Source organism: Camellia sinensis, chromosome 1, assembly GCF_055761805.1.
Source record: "Camellia sinensis isolate YWXY chromosome 1, ASM5576180v1, whole genome shotgun sequence".
Classification (NCBI taxonomy): domain Eukaryota; kingdom Viridiplantae; phylum Streptophyta; class Magnoliopsida; order Ericales; family Theaceae; genus Camellia; species Camellia sinensis.
In genome coordinates, this window is record NC_138961.1 from 27,181,492 (window position 1) to 27,196,271 (window position 14,780).

A 14,780-nucleotide genomic window follows, 5' to 3' on the forward strand; every position below is an offset into this window, starting at 1 on the left:
GCAACCAAAAAAAATTAGTCGCCATATTAGCACTTTTAGCGACTAATATTTTAGTCGTCGTTGATTGAGATTTGGCAACTAAAAAAATTTGTCGGCAAAGGGTACATTTTCTGCGACTAATCTGATATTTTGGTCGCCAAAAATTTGGGAGGGAATTTTGAAACGTGGGGCGGGAATTGAAATTTTTGCACTAGGAAAATAGAAAAAAAAAATTAAAAAAAAGCCCTGTCCATCTCGCAAGCTCCATCGTAGCTGTAAAAACTCCAGTCTATCTCTCGCAAGCTTCTCTCTCGCAAGCTCCATCGTAGGTCTTCGCTCTGTCCATCTTGAGCTCCATTGCAGATCAGTTAAGATCTACATGCTTCAGTAGATATATATCTCAGACTTCTTTGCTTCACCAACACTCCGGTCTATCTCTCTCTCTCTCTCTATATCTATATCTATATCTATATGTAGAGAGAGAAAACGCATAGTAAAGAGAGTAAGCAAAGGTACAGATCTAGATCTGTGGCGTGTGTGAAGAAGATGAACTCCATTGTAATGACATCAAAGATCTTACTGATTGCGGTCTTCGTCTTCGATGTCATTGCCTTTGTGTTGGCTGTTGCTGCTGAGCAGAGGCGAAGCACTGTAAGCTCTGTTCCAATGGAGTTGATGTTGTGAATTGAATTTTAATTGAAGCTCTGTTCCAATGGAGTCAACTTTATCTGTAACAAGAACAACACTATTCATTTGTCGTTTACACCGTCCGATTCATTGCCAATCCGTGTCTCTTCAACTCACACGACCTTTCAATGGCGAGTCTCAGAGATCAAAAGCATTGAATTCAATCTCTCATTCCCCAAATTCGCTCACGACTTTGTGTTCTGTTCGCTCTCGCTTGCACGGTGCTGCTTCGCTCCCTTCCGCAGCCGGCGGTGACACGGTGATTTTGATTTGTCTCTTTTCTCCCTCTTTGTCTCTTTTCTCCGCGTGATTTTGATTTGTTCTTTATAATACTCGTTCAAAGGTTCCGATCACTATTGAAACTCATAATCTGTAATGGGTCTCTTTTGTTTTGATCGATCAATTGGTATTTTTGGGTTTAGATCCTTTGTTGCAGATCGTTCTTGTTTCAATTCCAATTTTGGGAATCTGATTTGGGTTTTGCTGAATTTTTTGTTGGATGATTGTTTAAAGAATTTTAATAAATTATTCGATGAATTATCCCATTTATGATGTAAATATTTGGTTGTGGACAAATTATTCGATGAATTATCCCATAATTATTGCTTATTGCAATGTAATTCCCATGTTGCAGTTCATGAGGCTAGCATATTTAATTGGTTCAGATATAGAAAGAAGTCCTGTCAACAGGTAGAAACACAACTTTTTAGCATACCAATCCTATTTGAAAGTGGTAGTCAGCATTGCCAAAGAGTTCCTTTGATGTTGCACTGTGGTCCTCCAACTCTCTCTCTAATATATTTTTCTTTTGTGCAGTGCTTCACTCAGCATGCTACCTTGGCCTAAGCCCGCAGTTTGGCCTTTAGTTCCACCTGATGCTTCATCTGAGGTGTTTGAGAAGGAAAAGGTGAGGTTTTTAATTTGGTATTATTGACATGTAACTAGGAAAAGGCTTGTAAATTTGAGCACTGATATAAATTATAATTCACATGTGTAGGGAATGTTTATCCTGAATTGGCTATATTGATGCCTATGACACTTAGTATTCTTTGGCTCAATAAGAATTTATAATTCTATGCAGTGAAATGGGTGCACTAAAGACACTTAATAAATTAATAATATAGCATGTACATGTTGTAGTTTATAAGAAATAATGATGTTTGACGCAGAAGTTTTTCTGAACACTGCATCTTACATGGTTTTAGTCACTCAATCAATCCTATTTAGTTTATGTGCACCTGTCGTCCATGGGTATCTCTTTTGATAGATTCAATTTATGAGCCGTCTTTTGCAGACATTACATCAGGTGCACATGCTTGTGGGAGGAAGGCCACAGACCATGTGATGAATCATTGAAAGGCAATTTATCAAGAGAGGCATTGAGTCATCTCTTGAAATTGGTGGAGTCAAGGGTGCATACAAGGTATGTCTGTGCAACATTGTGGAAACATGGAGGCTGATGAAGCTCAAAATTTAAAGTTGGACAGTTTAGGTGTGGTTTGACCAACTCAAGTTTCAAATGAGTTTTACAGGTTCAATTACTTTGGATTCATGATAGTTGATTTGAGTTCTCTGGTTAGGCTTGCAATAATAACTTTGAGATTACTATTTTTGAAAACCATTTAATTTAATTTTTATTTTTTTGCCCCAATGGGAGAGGTTTATTGAAATTAGTGTTGATAAGGTGGTGGATGGGGACAAATATTTGAAGTTTGATGGAATTTTTTGAATATTTATTTTTCTTTTCTTTTTGGCAGTAGGGAAAATTTAGCTTGAGCATGAAGAAAATTTATAGTTTTTATTTTAAACATACAACTAGCCAGTATTTATTGGGGGGGGATGTGGTTGTTGTATCACATGAAATAAATGTGTGAAGTTTCTACAGGTTGTGGATTCAAATCATACGACTAATACAAATTTGTTGTTTCAACATATAGTATACTGTGCTGCATAATATACGTACTAGCTTGCTCACAGCTCTGTTTTGGAGACGATGTTATTGCGAAGAAATACATGTCAAATATGTCAAGAGATGAAGGGGAAATTTTATAATTTACAGAAGAAATTTGAGAGAATAAATTTTATTTTATTTTATTTTTTGAAAAGGCAGAATGGATTTTGTTAAAATGCAAAAGTAAGTGCTACCATTTAAGGAATTTGAGAATATATGAGAGTACTAACCAATCTTTGAGGCATCATTGTTGTCTCTGTGAAGATTTTTTCACCCAAAAATTTTGGACAAGTGAAAGGATTAGTGAGAGTATGACATATCAAGCCAAATGCTTATCATGTGAAATATAGAGTTTAAAACATTTCCTATCTTGCATTCAAGTTAGTATAGAAATTTATTAACTAATGAAAAGGTTGGACCCATTAGGTTAAATTGCTTTTAATTTTTAAGTTAAATTGTTCTTGGACAAACATTGAAAATATGTGAACTTTTAGGATTTGTTCACATGTTTTTTTTTTCTCCAATCAACATAAGTTGTTTCACTTTAAGTTACACGGACTCAGGTATAAATGTCGGATAGGGCTGTTCATGGGTCAAGTTAGCTTGGGTTTACTGTCAAACCGTCACTAGACCTAACTAGATCAGGTACGGAAAAAAAGCACCCAATTCCGACTGAGCACTTGTCAAAACTACAAAGCATCGAATCTATCTTCAACGGTTGATTTTCGGTTCGGGCGAGCAATATCTGACATTTGTTTTAATCTTAGAAAAAGATTGAGGATTGAGAAAAGGGGGCTTCAGGAGGGGACGTAAATTGTAGAGGGGAGGAAGTAGAAAGGGTTTCATGAGGGTAGATGGAGGAATGAGATCAGAGAGTGAGAGAGGAAGTGAGCTAGATGTTGTCGTCCCTCTGAGAGGAAGTGAGCTGGAAGTAATAGTGCTTGTTTTCATTCCTTTTCTGCAGGGGCTTGACCTGTTTTAATAGATGACTTTGTTGAGCACATGTATAGGTTTGATCTCTATCCATTGATCTTTTTCTTATAGAATTTGTAGTGTGTTCCTTTTATTGTTATTTAATGAAATATTGCTTTTATTGTTGTCATTGTTGCTTTTATTGTTATTGTTCTCATTATTACTACTTCTCTGCTAGCTATGAGAAAGGATGGAATCATTCGTTGATATTATGTGTTTGATTTGAAGATGTGATCAAAAGTGCATTTTCATAATTTTATATATTCCAAAGCAAAAAAGAAAAATAAATTTGACTGTTGGTTTCATTCAAAAGGAAAAAAAAGGAACAAACAAAAAGAGATAGAGAGAACCAGAGAGATAGATAGAGATTCTCTTCATTTAGATACTCTTGGCTCTTGATGCGTGATGGCTGCAGTACCCAATCTACCTCCTTAAACGTTGAATACAGGAAACCATAAATTTTGTCCCATAGAAACTAACCTTAATAGCAGCAGCAGGAGAAATAAAATATATAAGGTAGAGTTTTTCCCTATCGTTTTTACTTGTTCATGGAGCTCTTTATGCTCCAATTGCAAGACTTATTCTCATGTCTTTTGAACCTTAAAATTCAACTTTGAAAGACGGGTCATTGAGGTTGGATTTACTCTTTAAAACATTAGTTTCATCCATTTGTTTCAATAACCCATGCTTTGCTATGTCATAAGCATGAGACACCATACTACATAAATTGTTTGTAGAGAGTGCTAAGTTGAAGTTGCTGCAAAGCGATAAATATTAAGCTGAAAATATGATATATGGGTTAGTAATGTATTTTCACTAAGTTGAAGTTTTGATCTTGTATATTGGTCGATTGGTTATCTCGAATTAGTTTGGTTAATTGAAAATTGGGTTTAAGAGATAGCCTCAGTTTTTATCTTTTACATTGTTCGATTGATTAGGTTAATTAAAAATAGGGTTTAAGATGGTTTTTTTTAATCTCGTTTGAAATAATGTTGCTCTGTTTTTATCATGGATTTTTAGGCTTCTTCATGAAACTGATCTTCATCCTTACTAACTGCTGAGGAATTTTTAGGCTTCTTCATGGGTTTGTACTTCTTGCTGAGGAATGGGGACCATTTTGATGATCTCAAGAGGGCTACAAGGTCTGAGTTTAAGTGGGAGAAACCAGAAGGTTGCCCTGATAATATCCCTCTCTATGAACTTGCCAGAGGTGGTTATAGGCAACTTGCTAAAAAGCTTTCTTGCCATCAGGTATGTCGATTCTTACGAGTTTTTAGCTTCTTGAGCTTCTTTAGACTGATTTATGTTGCGCGGAAAATGGGTCTGCTTATAGCAAAGATGTACATGTGTTTCTACGGGTCAAATAATGCAGTCTCCAAATCTTAACAAGGTTATGAAATCGGTTGTACCTCGAATAATGTGTTTTGTGTGATAGTAATACCAATCAAATTCATGTTTGCAGGTAGTACTGGTTTTTTATGTGCATGTCATCTACGTGGTAGCAACTTTGACTTCCCATTAAAATTTACATTATGGTCAGTGAGTCTACATATTTGTTTTGGTTATTGTGTTTCCTTTTCTCTTTTCCTACATTTGTTCATAATATCAAGTTAGTGATGATGGTACACATAATTTGTATGGAACACTGACAATGTATTTGATTTTATACACATAAAATTACTTCTTATGAGAACAGAAAGTAATCATATGTTTTAAACTCTTGGGTTATTGGTTGTCACTTCAGTTGAAAGACCTTGTTCTTATTGTTCATCCCATCTCTAATTCATATTCATTTTGAATAAGTGGTCAGTTTTGTGTGCTTAGTAGTTCATTGTCTCTTGCAGAGATGAAATATCTGGATGCAGTGAAAAGGCCTATGATTCACTTTCAATTAATGATGCCCGAAAAATATAGATGTTCTCTTCTGACCAAGAACTTTTTGAGTATGTCAAGGAGGTAAACTTCCTGTTGCTTAACTCATTTTTATTCTTCTTGTTAATCAATAGAATGCATTACTGGCTAGATATGCTTTGATGGTCTATAGTTTAAGAGCAGTACTAAGCATCTAATTGAAAGTCATTCTTGGTTTGCTCATTTCTTTTATATTGTTGTTCTTTCTGCCAAGAGCAGTAGTGAGTAAATTCTTGTTCTCAAAACAATGTGGTCCCTCCTCCTTTAGGGTTTTTTACTTTCAAATCCTACTGCTCTTGGCAGGAAGAAGTGAGTAAATTCTTGTTCTCAAAACAATGCTAAACTCATTTTCAATTTTTGTTTGGGAATACGGATTTTAAATTTCAATAGATGCATTATGGGTGTCTTGTCATTCATATTATCATTACATTAATGACGCCACCATAATCCACCCACATGGAAGCTTTGAAATGTTATTTAGTGTCCAATTTAAGGGCTCCTTGATAAGCATTGTTTTATGTGCAATTTGCAGGAACATCCTGAGTGGGAGATAAAGAATGGGTTTGTAATTTTCCATAGGGCAAAAAAATCTGCGGCTTGCAAGGAGATACCGTCTCTGCAACTAATAAACCAGACACTCAGTTACGCAAGGGAGTTGGAGTGGATAGTGTGAAAGACATGATGCTCCAGGGTTGTTTGTGCTCCTCACTCTATGATCTATCTTCCTGATGCAAAATTATATTGCTTTGAAGAAATTTCCAACCTTAAATTTATTAGACCTTTTTCTATTTAAATTTGTTTAGTATTGGAAAGTACACATTTAGATCTGTTCCCTGCAGTGAAAACTGTTTTGTGTAATTGCAATCATTCCATGGGGTAAAAATTACAACTGAACTCTGCCCAATTGAATCAGTTGCATATAAGACTAGTAGATGGAAACTATTTTATTGTTTGATGATTTAGCGAAGTTACAAGAAAAGAAATTTGTTAATGATTATTCCTAAGCTTTTTCTTTTTTAAATGTTATTGTTCCTTAATTGTGGTTGGGTTGAATGAATTTTGTTCGATATTGGATTGAATGTTTATAAATAAAAATTGATTGTTCTAAAAAAAAAAAAAAAAGAGATTTGGCGACTAAAAAATTGGTCGGCAAATTCTACACTTTTGCGACTAAAATCATTGGTTGGCAATTCCTTACATTTTGGCGACTAAATTGTTAGTCGGTGATTCCAAACTAAGAGGTTGCAGAATGTCACAATTAGCGACCAAATTTTTTGGTCGTTGAATGTGATAATTGGCGACCAAAAGTGTTGGTCGTGAAATGTGACAATTGGCGACTAAGATATTTGGTCGGCAAAAGGTGACTTTTCGCGACCAAAATGTTTTAGCGACAAAATGGATTAGTCGCAGTAATGATATATTTAGCGACCAAAAATTTAGTCGGCAAATCTAACTTTTCCCGACCAACCAAAATTTTGGTCGCGAATTACTTTTGCCGACCCTCAATTGGCGACCAAAGTAGCGACCAAAAAAATTGGTCACGGATAACTTTTGCCGACCAAAAATGGACTTTTAGCGACCAATTTTTTGGTCGGCAAAAGTGTTAATTCTTGTAGTGGGGACACTCATCAAATTTAAATTACTACAAAAAAAATTAAAAATTAAAAATAGATACAATTTGTTTAGTAGATTCTTATGAAATCCTTTTTGTTTTTCTTGTTTTGTAAATCGCGATTCACATTATTGTTTTTAACCAAAGAAAACTACTTCAAATAGTGTAACTAAGGCCTTGTTTCAAAGCACATTATTTTAGTATTTTTTTTTTTTGATTTTTGACTAAACAATAAGGTAAAAAAAATTAATAGATTTAGAATGATTTTTTGACTTTTTATGAAAATATGTGAAAAAAATAGAAATAAAAATAAATCTTTAATTTTTTGACTTTTTAATTTTTTAAATATTTTTTGACTTTTAAATTAAAATATTGAATTAACAAATGAGACAAACAAAAGCAAAATAGGTGGAAATTGTTAGAAACAGTACATAAAAAATAATGGGAATTATAACACCAAGGGGTAGTCGCGGTTTGGTTTTTGACGATTTGTGGATCGGTTTGGAAAAAAATTTAACTTGCAATCGTCTGCAGTGCAGGTTGCAGTTTGTGCGAATAGAGTTTGCAGATATGCGGGCGGTTTGCGAATTGAATTTTTTTTCTTTAAAAATTTATTTTGCAGCCTTTTTTCTCATTTTGTAAATATTTATTTTGGGCCCCTTTCCCTCCATTTTCTAAAATCATCAAACATTAACAATTAATGAATTAAAACTTATAAGATTAAAAACACAACAAAATCAATTCATAACACAAACAAATCATTCAAAATCCTAAACTTTTAAATCAAATAATAAACTAACACAAGCACATCTTTTAAAATTCTAAATTAGATCATCAATCTCATTCACTATCTACTACTCAACAATACAATTAAAGTAAAATCATTCAAATTCCTAAGCTTATCTAAAAGTAATTCTTTATTAACTTTTACATTCATAAAAAATGCAATAATAAAATAATAACGGTACAGGTTTAAAAAAAAAAAAAGGGTCTAAGTGCGGGCGAGTTCTTGTGAGTGCAGATTAAACCTGCAACCCGCAATCATGCCATATTCCAAACCGCATCTGCCCGCATTGTATTTGTGAAATCGTCCATTTATATACAGATCTGCTTGGGTTGGGCAGATTGTGTGATTCGGATAACCTTATACCCATCCCTACCAAACATAGAAAACTGTTGGTTTTTATAGTACACTCATGTCAGTTGACTTGCCATAAAAAAATTAAAAAGACAAAATATGTTTTTAATTTTGTGAATTTATAAACAAATACTTTAACTTTATAAGAAATGGCTGTCATTCACTTTCTTTTATTCTTTTATTTGCAAACTTTACAAGTGTGTTTGGTTTGTATTTCGAGATAAATTTTTTAAAAAAAAATTAGGAAGAGAATTTTAGATTTTTTTTTTTAGTTTGTTTGATTATATATTTTGAATGTGTAGGAGAGAGAAAGTAATTTTGAAAAAAAAAATCCAAAAAATTTGAACCAAACAAAATTTTGAAAATACTTCTCAAAAATTGTATCTTAATATGCAAACCAAACAAACCCTACGTACCTTTTGTTCTTCATTTTTTTTTTTTGAAAAATGATTCATAGCTCGAAAATCTTTCTGCTCGAATGCCTTGACTATCCAAAATGACGTCGTTTTGGGCAGTTTTTTTTTTCCCTATTAGATCTCTGAAGGACAAACAAAGGGATGGAGAGAAAGGAAGAGAAAAAGAAAGAGAGAGAATAGAGAGAAAGAAAGAAGAAAGAAAGAGAGCTCCACCAGAGACTCCACTGATTATTCTTCTTCTTCTTTCAGGGTTTGAAATCGATCGATTTGATCGAAATCGATAGATATGGATTTCACAAATTTGATGGATGTTGATGATGATGATGTTGTTGTTGATGATGATGATGATGATGTTGATGAAGATGTTGATGATGATGATGATGTTGATGAAGATGTTGATGATGATGATGATGAAGATGTTGATGATGATGCTGATGATGATGTGTTGATGATGATGATGATAATGGTGATGATGTTGATGAAGATGTTGTTGTTGATAATGATGTATATCTCTCTCTCTATCTGTGTGTGTTCTCGAGCTCCCTCTTCTCCCTTTCTTGTCTTTTCTGCATCTTCAGAAAGAAAAGAGAAAGAAAAAAATAAAAATAAAAATAAAATCCAAAATGACGTTATTTTGGACTTGGGCCATTCGAGCCTTTTGTTTTTGAGCTACCAATCGGAACTGTTTTTTTCCCTTCATCTTTTCCTTGTTTTGTCAGTGAAACAAACCAGACTACTTGGTGATGGGTTTAAATAGTATTGAGAATAATGATGTCGTAGGATTTAGTTTGTTTCAAGCAACCTCATTCTTAAGATGAGATGTGGTTTGTGAATTATTTTTTTAGTTTTTTTTTTTAATTTGAAAAAAAATTACGTGTTTAGTAATTGTGAAAAATATTATTATTTTTTTTGATGTGAAAAAAGTTTTTTTTTTTTTGATATTTTCATACTATTACTTTTTGTGATCATCTAAGAGGTCTTTTGAGAACAATAGTAAAAGCTAGCTTTTTAGTTTTTTAGTTTTTTTAGTCAAAAAGTCAGTTTGTTTACTCAAAATGACTCAATTTTTTTGCCAAAAAAATCACTAAAAAAACTAAAAATTCAAAATTTTAATTTTTTACTAACTTTTCATAACACCACTTATTACTATTTTCAAAATGATACATCTTTGCAAATAAATAATCAATTATAAGTAAAAATAAAATAAAAAAATACTAGGTAATATTGCTAGGAGAAAGGTTGTCAGACCAGATTGACTGATGGGAGTTGTATGGGAGAGATGACAGGAGGTGATGGTTAGAGGGTGAGGGAATGAAACATTTTAAAACTTGTGAATATGCATACATATATATGGGCCTCCTTAGAGAAATTATTTTAGTCGGTTAAAATATTTATATTTAAAAGTAAGATTAATTTTTTTTTAATTAAATATGATATTTATGAAAAAAAATAAAACAATTATTGTATAAATTTGATGTAACATTTTATTTTATTAATTATTTTAATTTATTTTATCTTTTTATGAATTTTAATAATAAAAAAAAACCAATTTTTAGCTTCCCATTCAATTTGTGTGTGTGTGTGTGTGGGGAAATTATGGAAACATTAATCAAACATAAATGTTTGTTTGGTTTGTATATCAAGATATAATTTTTGATAAAAAAAATTAAAATTTTGTTTGATTCAAATTTTTTGAATTTTTTTTTCCAAAATTATTTTTTCTCTTTCACACATTAATCAATCACTTTTTCTCTCTCCTCTCTCATTCTCAATCATTTTTTCTCTCACTTACATTTACTCAACTATAAACTCCCAAATCATCCTAAACTTTCAAATTCTAAAACTATTTTCAAAGCCTTCGTTTGGCATGTTAGGCTTTTTGATTTTTTTGTTGTTTTAGCCACAAAAAGATAAAATAGACTTTTTAATCAAATAAGACAAAACATTACATCCAACTCATAATCATTTCATTTTTTTCTCATAAAAGTCAAAAAACTTATCATAAACAAGATTTTTTAGCCTTAGACTAAAAAAATAAAAATATCTAAAAACTCAATCCACATCCCAAACGAATCCAAAATATATAATCAAACAAACTTAAAATTTTTTCTAAACTCTCTCTCTCTAATTTTTTTTAAAAAATTTATTTCAAAACACAAACCAAACGCATCGCTCCTTAGTTTGTAAATTTTTTTGTAGCATGGAAGCCCTAATAATTGCAAGCTTATGAAAGTGGAGGATAATTGTTGTCGACGAGAAAATGACAAAGGAAAAAATATAAATATTTTGGAAAATCGGAAGGTGGATTTCATCAATTTATAATTATTATGTGTTGTTTAACTATATGTGTTGTTAAAGTTGATTCATCACTAATTTAAAATTTTTATGTAATTTTCTTTATTTGCCTATTATGTCTTTTTAGAATTCGAAATAGTGTTTGTGGGGACATAATTTTTGAATGACAACACGTGGTCGAGGTGTCATCGAAGTGCCAGCCGAGGTGCCACGTGTCCTGGTCATGACGCCGAGATGATCTCGGCTAGGTCGAGGTTATCTGCGAAGATACGAGAATCCGGGATAAGTGGACAAGGGACAATAATCCTAGAATGAGAGAGGACTTCAGTTTGAGTAAAGATAAGACTCTTAGAGAATTTATCCCAATCCTACTAAAAGTCCAAGATTAGCAGTAATCCTAAGTCCATTGAAGCTAGGCTTCTATTGGGACTAGGTTTGTGTTGGCTATAAAAGAGAGGCACCTTCATGGGTCTAAGGTATGCTTTTATGCTCTGAATAGTGAGTTAAGTACTTTTGCTATTTTTGAGAGGTAACTGACTTGATCGTCGGAGTGCCCCCGGGTAGACGAACCACCGCCAGAATCTCTTCTTTTTGTGATAGGTTATTCGGGCTTAATCTATTCTGCCAGTGTTCTCTAGCTGAGTGATTGATTGGCAGTGTGGTCGGAAATTGACACACACAATTTGATGCCGTTTGTGGGAATGAAAGGAAAATAAATGGCCAACGACGGACAGAAAGAGAAGGTTGGGGACGACACCCCTACTGAGAGTGGAAAACATATTGACCTTGACGTCAAAGAAGACAACTGCAACAAAGAGACTTGTGATAAGAATCACGGAGGAAAGAACTTCGGCCAGGAGGACGGCGTACCGAAGAAATTAGACCGAAGCGTATATTATAACGAGGATGACCTCCAGGTATGGAAAGATAGATGCCTGCGGAGGGACGACAAGATGAAGGGAATGGCGGACAAATTGGCAGACCTGCAAATGGCCGTCAATTTCCTGATGCAGAACAACATCATACAGCCACCGTTTTCGCTACAAGATATGCCGATTCCAGCGGCCAAGAAAGGTGCCTAGAAATGGGGGGCAGAAAACGGTTCCCGCAGTCCCTCAGCATGGTGGGACCAAGGGACATTCTCACCGGCCTTCGCGGGAGGTCGGGCATGCAGAATCTCAGAAGACACGATCTCGGCCTAGATGATTAGGTCCGAGAAGAGAAGAGTTCAGCCTAAAGTGAGTAGACCCCAGATTCCAGAAGATAAGATCTCGGCCTAGATGATTAAGTCCGAGAAGAGAAAAACTCAGCCTAAGTTAAAGACTTTTTGTAAGAGGACTCCAAAGGAGTAGGTAGAAGTCATGCAGAGAAATGGAGAATGATGCTTAGGAGTTGGAATTCTCAAGCCAATATTGGTTTAACACTTGTTGAAATTTAAGAAAAATTTACAAGTTGAAATTAAACTGAGGTCATGTTTAACATTTGTTGAAATTTAAGAAAAATTTACAAGTTAAAGTTAAACTGAGGTCATGTTTAACACTTGTTGAAATTTTAAGAAAAATTTACAAGCTAAAGTTAAACCGGGGTCATGATCAAAGGAATGAATGATATAGGTTCCATCACTTCAGAATGCTGAGGTAATAGAACCTAGGGGGCAGTTGTGGGGACATAATTTTTGAATGACAACACGTGACTGAGGTGTCACTGAAGTGCCAGCCAAGGTGCTATGTGTCCTGGTTATGACGCCAAGATGATCTCGGCTAGGCCGAGGTTATCTGCGAAGATACGGGAATCCGGGATAAGGGGATAGGGGACAAGAATCCTAGAATGAGAGAGGACTTCAGTTTGGGTAAAGATAAGACTCTTAGAGAGTTTATCCCAATCTTACTGGGAGTCTAAGATTAGTAGTAGTCCTAAGTCCATTGAAGTTAGGCTTCTATTGGGACTAGGTTTGTGTTGGTTATAAAAGAGAAGCATCCTCATTGGTCTAAGGTATGCTTTTATGCTCTAAATAGTGAGTTAAGCACTTTTGCTATCTTTAAGAGATAACTGACTTGATCGTCGGAGTGCCCTTGGGTGGACAAACCACCGCCGGAATCTCTTCTTTTTGTGACAGATTGTTCGGGCTTAATCTATTCTTCCAGTGTTCTCCAGCTGAGTGATTGATTGACAGTGTGGTCGGAAATTGACACACACAGTATTTATATATCTAAACTACTTATAAGGGAATGTTAAATAATATAGGTCCCGCTTAGTGTAACTTTTAAAACAGATTATAGATTATAACTTAATAGATTATAAATTATGACTTTAATCAAAAGCTATTAATCTGTTTGGTGTAATTGTCGGATTATAGATTTAAGTTGTTGAGTGGTATTTGTTAAATAAGCTGTAAAGTAACTTTTGCAATTAATTTTTATTTTTTATTATTCACTACTTGTTTATATTTCTCACCAAAAAAATAAATAATAATCTATAGTCCATTTTGGTCTTTTTCTATTTTTAAAAAAATAAAAAATAAAAAAAATCTAAGAGTATAATCGTAAATTAACATATCCACAGTAGAAATTGATAATCAGAAACAAAGGGTGAGCAGTTTCTCATAATCAATTTTTTTGAGTTAAAATAAGTTGTTAGAATCAGAAACTGTTTGAAATAAGTTTAACCATACAGTCCAAAATAGCTTTTCTAAAACTAGAAGTTATAAATTGACTCAAAAAAACCCAAACACAGTCCAAAATAGCTTTTCTAAAACTAGAAGTTATAAATTGACTCAAAAAAATCCAAACAAACAACCCCATTAGCAAGTAAACTAACAAAAAGTGATAAAATTGTATAGTTTGGGATGTTCTTAAAAAGTGTACTTTTTGACTTATTGGCTTATATGGGTTGGGTTTGGGTTGAGTTTGATGTGATGTATTAAAGATGTGATATGATTTAAATAAGATGATGTAACTTAAATAGAATAGTGACTTTTTAACTTTTTGTATTATTTCGTAGATGCCAAACTTGGCCTTTTTTGACACAATTTTATGGAAAGGGCGAGGTCCACGAGTTTGTGCTGGGATATGAAGAAATAGCATAAGGTATAGGCTCTATTTGATTTTATTTTCAAAAACTGTTTTCTAATTTTTTATTTGAAATTGGATAATAGTTTCATAAAACAAATATTAAAATATATTTTTAAATTGGGGTATGAAGAAATAGCATGAGGCATAGGCCTATTTGGTTTTATTTTCAAAAACTGTTTTCTAATTTTTTATTTGAAAAATCGGATAATAGTTTGACAAAAACAAATATTAAAATATATTTTAAAATTGTAAAAATAATTTATACCCTTCTAAAAAATAAAACTACATAAAAATAATGAGTGGATTTTTCACTAAATTTATTTTTAATTTATTTTTTTTAAAAAAACAATTGGTTAGAACCAAGCTAAATAAAACACCATGTGGTACTCCAAGGCACCAAATAATTCGAGAGAGAGGTGGAGAGAACTGGACTATAAGCGGCCCTTTTTAGGGATGGCAATTTGAATCCAGTCCGACGGGGACCCGACCTCGATTTGAGTGGTTTTTTTTTCCCCAAAAAATACTCCCAACGAGATGTGGATGGTATTCAAAAATCAATTTTTGATCAATTTCAGGCCAAGGACGGAGATAAGTGTCCAAGCCCCGTCCCCGGCCTGGCCCGGCCTCGTCTCTGTCCCCGCCCCATTTTGTTCCATAAGTAAAATCACCATTTTACCCCTCTCTCTCTCTCTCTATATATATATATATATATAAACCAAACCTTAAAGCATTACACAATCCCTCATAC

At 33.6% G+C, this 14,780-nt stretch overlaps 1 long non-coding RNA gene across 1 annotated transcript; it reads left to right on the forward strand.

The window, feature by feature from the left end:
* Positions 1-4,666: 4,666 nt before the first annotated feature.
* LOC145792924 (uncharacterized) lies at positions 4,667-5,540 on the forward strand. The gene is made up of 3 exons (XR_014333149.1): positions 4,667-4,840; positions 5,052-5,124; positions 5,434-5,540. It is a non-coding gene; the product is annotated as an uncharacterized LOC145792924 (long non-coding RNA).
* Positions 5,541-14,780: the final 9,240 nt, after the last annotated feature.